Below are 9,779 nucleotides of genomic sequence, written 5' to 3'. Positions count from 1 at the left end.
AGTTTATTGGCTGGTTTGAAAATTAGAAGATAGAATAAGAAACCAATAAATAAAAATGTGGTTTTCAATGTAAAGGAAGTCATTTTCTTCATCAAATGAAACATTAAATATTTTGTACAGTACATTGTATCATCGGGAGGTCTCGGTAAAAATTAAGAAAATGATTCATAACAGTTTCAGGATTATTTTATGGTATTTAACTTTTTGGGGTTTTTGTTTTAATTACCTTTATTTTAGGTATTGTATTTGTTTCACTCGAGTGGTTGCCCAGGACGTCAGGATCATTATTTCTCATCATATTATTGTATTTTATTTTTTAACCATTCATTGGAGAAGAAAAAAAGAAAAATATATATCTATAAAATTCTTCAAGGAAGTGTTTCCTTTCAAATTAAAACCAGAAACGTTGAAATATTAAATTAAAAACACAAACATGAGTCTAATTTAGCCTTTAACATCAATGAACAAGTTGATATTTCTATGAGATTTGTCAATGAAAATATAATGATGATACTACAACAATATCAGCCTTATATCCATTTAATTATCTGCGGCTCCTCTTGATGAACCTCATCCCACACTGTGCAGCCCTCTGTGGAATAGCCTGACACTGGCTGCATCCCGTCCACTCACACTCTCCCACCGGGGGCCCGACATGCCCCAGGACATAATGTCAAATTCCACATGGCTGAGCTACCTGGCCGGGTTATTATTGGACAACATGCCTGACAGGACTTCAGGGGCAGGAGACAAAGAGCAACTGTGGGGCTGATTAGCAAGGTGCTGGAGACAGACAAGAGTGTACGGGGGGGGGGGGGGGGGGGGACCTGACAGGGACGAGAGACAGTCAATATCACACAGGGGAAAAGTTCCAGGAAACCAGCAGGAGACAGACAGAAGCATAGAGATACAACAGCCAGTTAAAGTGGCATCATCTATGATAACAGATGAATACAACTTTAGAGTCCTGAAACTGACTTATAAGTAGAAGAACCTAGTATCTGGATAAAATGTTTACTTTCTTTAACATTGCATTTTTCAACCATTGTGTTGATTTCTCAGTGAACAGGTCACAGATCTTGATGAAAACAATCAGGCACATTCAAGGGACTGGTATTTATGAATGTGTGAATTTGGTGCAGATCCAAGTAAGAATCTGGATCTCGTGAGTTTAAATGTAGTTTCATAAGGGGACTGTTGGGAAGTTTGTGCTCGAATGTAGTTTATTATATGTTTTCCCCCTAATGTCAAATTAAATAAGAAAAAATAAGCACTAGGTAGATTAACCTTTATTAGAATTTGATTAAAAGTTAAAATGGTTTTGGCTACTGGTGCAGTTTTATGGGGAAAGTAGGTCTATGCCTGAAAAGACTATTTTCTCCTCCTGATTTCTCCTCTTGTGTTGGACACATTGTCAAAGATGTAATAACACGTCCCTGAGGAAGAGGGTGTGGAAAGCCATGGAAAAAAAACCTGATGGAAAAAGTGACCATCATGTTTGTTTCATGCATGAATTTGAGGACGATCACAGTCGCCTCGATTCACCACACGTAAGTGATGTTTTCATCACTTAGAGCTTTTCTCCCTCAGCCGAGCAAACTTCTGAATGTGATATCACAAGGTTTATGTTAGCCTTTCCACTCAGATCTTTTCCGTGTGGCAACTGAAAACACATAACAAGTGAAAGAAAGTGCATTTATATTAGTTACATTACTTTTACATCCATTTTATGTTTTCACCCGTGTCCATTTTTTCAGCAGTGTCCATTTTAGGATAGGATTAATAATGGTGCGGTTCAGGATCCGGAGGAAGATCCAAGATTCTTTTTTTTCACTTTCTTTAACATTTTGAGATTTTCGACATTTTCAGAGTTTACTTATGGAAAAGTTAATAGATCTTCATGAAAAAAAAAACAGGTATATTTAGGGAACCAATATATATGAGTCTGTGTAAGTTGGTGCAGTTTTATTGAATCTAAAGAAACAGTTGGATCTTTGCAGGAGAATCAAGAAGTAAATTTATATTTGCAGATTTCAATTTGCCTCATTGGGCTGAACAATCTGTACTACCATCCTCTCTCTCTACTGACCGTCATTCATTTCATTTCTTCACAGACGATTGAAAGCTTTCACAAGCTTTCGATTTGGATCTATTCATTTTCCATATTCCAGACATTTTTTGAAGTTTGACGGCAGCTCAGGTATCTTTAATATGACTACATTTATTATGTGGTCCTCAAAAGTATTTTTTTGTGTAAGAGCCTGATTCAGTCACTTTTAGAAATGTTTTCCCTGGACAGGCTGCTGAGACTTCTGAGCTCCATGTGTCCAGAAAAACAAGAATCTGAGATGCTATTTAGAACGACTGGAAGATAATTTCCTGCCAGAGGAGCATGAGATCATCTCTGAATCAGCAAAGCACGATCCATAATAACCACACATTACAGCCAGACGCTGTTGTGTTTGGAGAAATATGTGTCGAGCCGCGGCTCTCGTTTCCTGCAGGGCAGCCTCTTCTCACAGAGACGCTCATATATTTATAACCTCTCCACCTTCAGCCCAGCCCTCAGCCCCCTGGCGCCTCCTCTTCCTCCTCTTCCTCCTTCTCCCAGGTCAAAGATCTATTATATACAAGAGATGGATAAAGCTGTTTTTGGGGAGGGCGAGTCGAAGGGTTTGTCAGAGAGGTTGGCTGAGGAGGAGAGGAGACAGCAGAGGAGGCCAAACACAACAGATGTTCTGCTGAGGACGTTTGGGTTTTCAGCTGCAGTGGGGTGTGAAACAGAAAGGTCTCAAAGTGATTTACATCTCTCACTCCTCTGCCTCCTCCTCCTCATTTCTGTTCTCCTCTGCTATCCCTTTCCCATCTAATCCTCTTCCTCCTTTCCCTCTCCACCAATCTACTCTTCTTCCTCAACTCTTCTTCTCTTTATCTCCGTCTTCTCTCTTTTCTTTTCATCCTTGTCTTTTCCCCCGCTCTGATCTTTCATTACGTTGCAGATTAGAGACTTTAATATGTATTTTCTAATCTTATTCTGTGTAACAAATTGTCTCTCGTTGCTAAATTTATATTTATATTATATTTCAGGGATGAAACTCAGTTCAGAGCTAAACGAAGGAGGTTTGAGACCAGTTAACATCGAAGCGAGGGATAAAGTTAATTTTGGTTCGGTCTTAGGAAACGATTTGCGTTGGGATGGACACAAATTCACTCTCTGCCTGCGGCTATAACAAATGGAAATCATTATGTGTGATTGGAGGGTTTGGCTGCGGGAAAAAGAGCCTGACTGTCTGTGTGAGTGACGAACTGGACCAACCAGCGGCTCTCTGATGGAATCTGATAAAGCAGACGGCCCCGAGGATTATAAGGACCCTCCCCATCAGCTGGGGTCACTGTAGGTTTAATTATTGTGTTTGGCTGCGGTTTATCTGTATTGATCCCAAATGTGGTGATGCTTTGGGTCTTCCTGCTGAAGATTCCCATCGTGCAAACACTAACGTCTACGTGCCAGAGGCTGATAAACCCTGAAAGAACAAGTTAATTAGCTCAGACCTGTTGTTTTCTTGTCATTCTTTCCATGCAGCCCTGCTCCTGACCCATAATCTCTCTCTCTCTCTCTCTCTCTCTCTCGCACTCCTCCGTCAACCTAATCTCCGTCTCCCCTCTCTCCTCGTCTCCTCGCCCCCCTCCTCCCTCCCTCCTCCCTTTGCTTTGATGTACCTTGTCAGCATCACTCCTCCCCATCCTCCGACCCCAGCCCTGCCATCGCCAGACACCCGGGTTAGTCCAGATTACAGGGCGGCGGTGGAGGGGAGCCTTCACACAAAACAATCATTTTTACATTGTTGTCTCAAGGAGTCTTTAAGTTCTTTCTTTCATTCCTGTGTTTGAAAGGACTGGGTAATCAAAAACAGAAAAAAAGTATTTTAAAAGCTTTTAATCCCTGAGATTTCCGGTAGTGCAGTAATTAAGAACAAGTAGGATTTGGGAGTTTTTACTTAACTTTAGTTTCATTTCATGCCTCATTATGATTTCAGAGGAAATAAATTAGTTCTTTGCTTGTTTTGTTTTTTTTACAAACCAAATTAATCCTTAATCTTAATAATCCTTATTTATACCCTCATTATATATCATTGTTAAAAATAGCCTCACCTCATCCAAATGCGTCAGTGAAAGTTAATTCAATGAATGTAGTTTAACACCAGTGACCATTTCAAAGCAATCTTTTTACAGGCTGGTATTATCACTGTTGGTGAAGTTTAGGATCTGGATACTTCCTGGATTCCACCCATAACAATGAAGATGAATGCAACTTGTATTTTTTGCTGATTACGGAAAATGTCATTGAAAGTATTTATATCTGTCTCCAGTAACATTGTCGTATCTACGCTTCATAATCCAGCGAGCAAACCGTGAACATTCTTCACATTTCTCTCAAATGGTAAATTCTTCTCAGGCTGGTGTTAAATAAAGTTCAGGATTTGAGCTGGTGGTGGACAGCTGTGAACAGAGAGTCACTGGTTTAGGGTGAAAAGGTCAAAACAGGTTGAGATTCAGAGGCAAGTGGGACAGAAAATGTGTGTGTTTGTGTGTGTTTGTGTGTGTGTGTGTGTGTGTGTTTGTGTGTGTTTGTGTGTGTTTGTGTGTGTGTGTGTGTGTGTGTGTGTGTGTGTGTGTGTGTGTGTTTGTGTGTTGCTTTTATTCAGAGGCATTATTGGCCTTTAAAGAAAGGTCTAAGCTTGTGCCTTCATTTGAAACTTTTACTTGCACTCATTCTGTCCTTCAAGGTGTTTTTTATTTCTCATTGTGGAAACTGAGCATCAATAAAATAATTTAGGGGAAAAAGCTGAGACATAAATGGGCTGAATCATCTGTGCACTTCCTCCAGCAGCATCAATCACGACAAGAGGAATATTCTGCAGACGTGTCAAAACTCAGCATAACAACTCAGACAAAGAGTGATCACAAGTTGAATGAACAAAGGGATATTTAGAATTACAATATAATATATGCATGGTGAACGGATGCGGCTAAATTGTCAATTTAACACGAGCCAGCTTTGAAGAAATGTTTTCTGAAGCTCTGAAGCTTTTGCCTCGTTCAGTTTCCTCCGGTGTGTTGCTTTGTTAATGAAATTCCTGAAACGTGGCCTCCTGCAACATCCACTCAAAGCCCTGTTCCCAAATCCCCTCCTAATAACGCACAGACTTGTAAAAGAACAAGTGAGATTTGTCCAGCGACCAGACCTGCTACCATGGAGCCTTATCCCCCTAAACCCCCCCAAGAATCTCCTAATCTTGAATAACCTGGTCCGCGCAGTCCACTCTACCCCGACACCCTAATCTTGACCCCGGCCCGCTCGGCCCCACTCCCCTAATCCTGACCTCCCTCTCCCCCCCACCACCACCACCCCCCCCCCCCCCCCCAACCCCCTGGCCATGTCAGTTTAACAAATGCGCCTCCATCCTGAAACCCAGCATGCCGCCGGGCCGTGATGGATGTGCACATCAGAGCCGCAGTTTACAGAGCCTCAGTGAATACAGTGCAGCCACCCCGGGTCCTGTCAGCTGAGCCCCCCCCCCGCGCTCGGCCCTTAACACTGCACACAGAGGGGCTCGCTGCTAGTAACAACTCTTAAAAACCGGATAGTGGAGATGGTGGAAAACCTCATCCATAAATGTCAAGCCTTTCTCTCTGCAGCCCCCACCGCTGACACCAGCAGCAAACACACAGAGAGTTTCACTTTATGGGGGTCTTACACGGGAAAAACTCTGGTGTGAAATCGAAGATGAATTGTTGTCACTTAAGAATGTGCTGCAGAGACGTCCAGAGTAATTGCTTATTTTGTTTGTGCAATAAAATTCCCTTTTTTTTCTTTCTCTCTCTGCACTTTTTCTTCTGTAACGGTGTTATTCATGTCTGGGGCAACAGGCCGTTAAACTGTAAATCAAACCGGGATCCGGAGGCGGTTCGGTCAGATCCCTCGGACAATAAAGCTTCCATCAATAACCCCTTTACCTCCACGCGAACTAGCACAGTTTAACATTGACTATCTGTTTCGTCCCATTCCTGACTCTCCACAGCCCTGAAGCTGCGCAGCCAGACAGTAACCTGAGCTCTGCCATGATACTGCAACGCACCGGAAACAGGAATTGTGTTTGTGTGTGTCTGTGTATGTGTGTGTCTGTCTGTGTGAGTGTGTGTATGTGTGGAGGTGGTGGATTGAGGGACAGCGTCAGCCCCTAAGCCCCAAGATCAGCCACCTGTGTGTTATCAAGGGCAGCCCGATAATCCTCCCTGCCCTGTATCTGCCCTTGTTGCCTCCACACTCCACACGCACACACGCACACACACACACAAAAACGCGCACACACACACACACGCTTCACTGGTTTACCCCTGCTCATAATATCACAATAACCGAGCTCTGCAGACCCACTGCAGATGATACAACGTGATTGTCTCAGCAGTCCGGAGCTGGAGAGTCGGCCTGTTTGATCCATTCTGCATCGCACGGTGTTATTATCAAACGCAATCAAAATATTTCTCATGTGTGAATGCAAGGTTTTTCAAAAAAGCTCCAGCTCCTCCGGGCAGAGAAAATAAACCGACTTCACTTCTGATCAGAGGGAATTTTTTTCCTTTTTTTTTTCTCCACCACATAATTCAAAGGACAGAAGAAGCAATGGAAGCAGGTGAAGACCTCAAGACGCAAATCAAGAGAATATGAGCCCGGCTGCAGACTGTAATTTCCTCATCAAGAAGAAAGACCGACTGTCACAGGAGCCGCTTCAATCCAAACCACATCTCAACAGGTAATTAGACATCAGCCGTTCCCTCCTCTAACCGAACCTACAGCGGGGTCTGTCGGGGCCCGGGCCGCAGGAGCCAACATGTCAACCGCACACTGCCGCCACAAACCAGCTCCACACTTCACTTGGAATTTTTTCACTTGCTCCCTCTGACCTGTTTTTTTGCAATTTACTCCTGCAGACATTTCCAAAGAGAGAAAGAGAGAGGGGGGGGGGGGGGGGGTGGAGGAGACGTAGGTAAACTTATCCAACAAGGGAGCCTATTCTTTTAAAGGATCACTAAATTTCGGGTGTAATTTAATTCCTGCATGCCTCCTGTCCCGTATCGCGGCTGCGTGTCTCCGAGGTACAACACCACCAGTAAATAATGGCCTGGGGAGGGGGGGGGGGGGGGTTCCTGGATCTCTACTGGCCGGGCTGTTATTCTTTTACAGTAGAGAAATCATAAAAGGGACTGCAGCCATAAATATGCATCGTCCAGCAGCTCTGTAAAGACTCCACAGATGGGAATCATGGCTGCGCGCGAGGCGTCTGCATAAATTAAACATCATAAGAGCTTGAAATCGGATTCCCTGTTATTATAGAGAACTGCAGAATTATACAGCACAATGAGTCTGGAGCAGTGTCACGGCTGGGACCAACATGTTCATGAATAACATGCAGGAATCATGAAGGCGCAGGATTCGTGTGAAACCAGCGTATTTTTATCAATCCTAATGAGCCGCAGATTTTCAAAATAATAATTGTGAATGGGACAGTGCATTAAAGAAAACTAGTGTAGTGCCCGTTCTTTCTGAAACTGTACAAGGGACCTGCAGCGATCGACGCCGCGGTGAGAAAAGACCGGTTTCAGTGTCAGAACCGTGAAGCTCCACGCTGCTGCACAAAGAGCTGTTCACCTGTTTGTTCACAGAACCCTGAACCGGTCCGCTCCGTGGTTCTCACACGTGTGTCCTGTCCAAACCGCACCAGACTCAACTGTTTCCAAGTGTGAGAATGATAAGATGAAGAGTATTTGAAATAATATATCTCAGACAGAGATTACAGATGGTAGATAGCATTAATCTCAGTGAGTTAAAATGACTTTGTAGATGATTAAATGAAAAGCTTTTCTTAGATTGGATTTAGAGATAGTGGCAGATAATGGGTCAGTTTCAGTATCGAGCTTTTTCGATGAACTAAGTGTCATCAATGTTTTGGACGAATTGAAATGTGTAAAACCAGTGTGGAGCAAAGTTGATAGAGTCGATCAAATAGTGAATGAGATAGTTCAGTCATAACCTGAAATGCAACCTAATGGTGGGAGAAGAGGAATGGTTTCATTGGGAGTCATCCTCTGGGGACCATGAACGTCTGATCAAAATGTCATGGCAAACAACACTTGTCTTATAAGAACCCGGCGTGAAACAATCCAGGTTCCTTTCTTATATTCTTCCAGATCTTTTAATAAAAAGACACCACTGTAGTAGATCATGAAAATTAAAAGTCCCTGATTTCTTTCTTGAATTCTTTGCATTGACGAGAGACACTGTCTTTATCATGAGAGAATTCCCCTCCTGGTTTTGAAGACGTGACATTTCTCATTTTGATGACGAGCGTTGCAGCGATCCAAACAAGTCCCCTCATTCTAGGTCTTAGTTCCACCTCAGCTCCTCGGCCTCCGCCCTGGTAACCCGGCACCACTTCCCCTCTTCAGGAGCGAATGCAGGAATGAAATCTATCGTTTCCAGATCAGCGGAGGAGGGAAGGTGCGGGGGGGGAATCAGAAGCCATAGCGTGACCTTCTTTGATCCCGTCTGAAGGTCTTCCTCATTCCCAACCCTCCCTCCACCCCCCCGTCCTTCAAGCTCACACGCATGTCGGGCCCTGCCAAGCACCTGTCTGCAGGTATGAAATTAGAGAGGGGGGGAGGCACACAATCTCCCCTGTGGTCTCACCTGCTGGTTCTCCTCCGTGCCTCTGATTATCTCTCCATCCTTAGCTGCTCTCGCCACATCTGTCAGCATCAACATCTCCGAGTCGATTACAGACCTGGAGCGGCACAAAATGGAGGCGATGATGATTACGATCAGACACGAGGATCTGAGACCCGGGGGTGTTTAAAACCAAATACTTCCCTCCTCTTGTTTAAAGGCTAAATCCGAAGCCTGATGTGTCTCCAGCGCTCGTGTTTTTCTCCCTTGGTGTTCTCTCCATGTTCAACAGACTTCTTATCGGCTGCGGTTGGTGAGGAACACACAGAGGAGGTGGTGCAGAATCAGAGAGTTCTTCAAGTGTGAGGGAGTAAAGAGCAGGAAAGAAGTTGGGATCCAGCCCGGAGCCAAAACTCTGTTAAACAAGTGTTGATGTCGACTTAACGTTATCATGTTATCGTCCTGCTCGTGTTTACAGCAACATCCACAAACAGCAATTAATCACGTCTGATAAGGCAGATTTTTTTTTTAGGCGAGAGAAACATGCGAGTTGACAACTTTATCAAGATCAGGACAAATCCCTGCTGCTCTCTAGATGCTCTGTTGTAAACATGTTGATTTTTCAGTGACATATTGTTGGAATCTATAAATCTGAGACGTCCAGCATGTGTTATGTGATAATGTTCACACATTAAGTAATTTAACACTGCGGGTTGGGACTCAGCAGAAGGATCTTTGGGGGTTTGGCCGCTCGGGAGGAGCAGAATAACGCTGACAAATTATCACCATAAAGTTGTCATGTTGACCACGTTGGTGTCGTTTCGAGCTCTGAGTTGTGATGTATTGTGGTTAAGTACCAACACTTTCCAGGACTGTCTTTCTTCACTCTGCAGCAGAGCAAAGGCAACATCACAGCCTCCCTGCAACTGAGGAGAAACAGATCACGCAGGAGACACGTGAAACTTCTCCTCTCACAAAAAGGTTTGTCACATTTATATTGAACGAAGTCAGTGAACAGAGGCAGAGGGAAGAAAATGCAAACTGCAAAAATCGA

This window comes from Platichthys flesus, chromosome 2, assembly GCF_949316205.1.
Source record: "Platichthys flesus chromosome 2, fPlaFle2.1, whole genome shotgun sequence".
NCBI classification, from domain to species: domain Eukaryota; kingdom Metazoa; phylum Chordata; class Actinopteri; order Pleuronectiformes; family Pleuronectidae; genus Platichthys; species Platichthys flesus.
The sequence above is the reverse complement of the archived record's forward strand: the minus strand, read 5'-3'. Positions refer to the sequence as shown.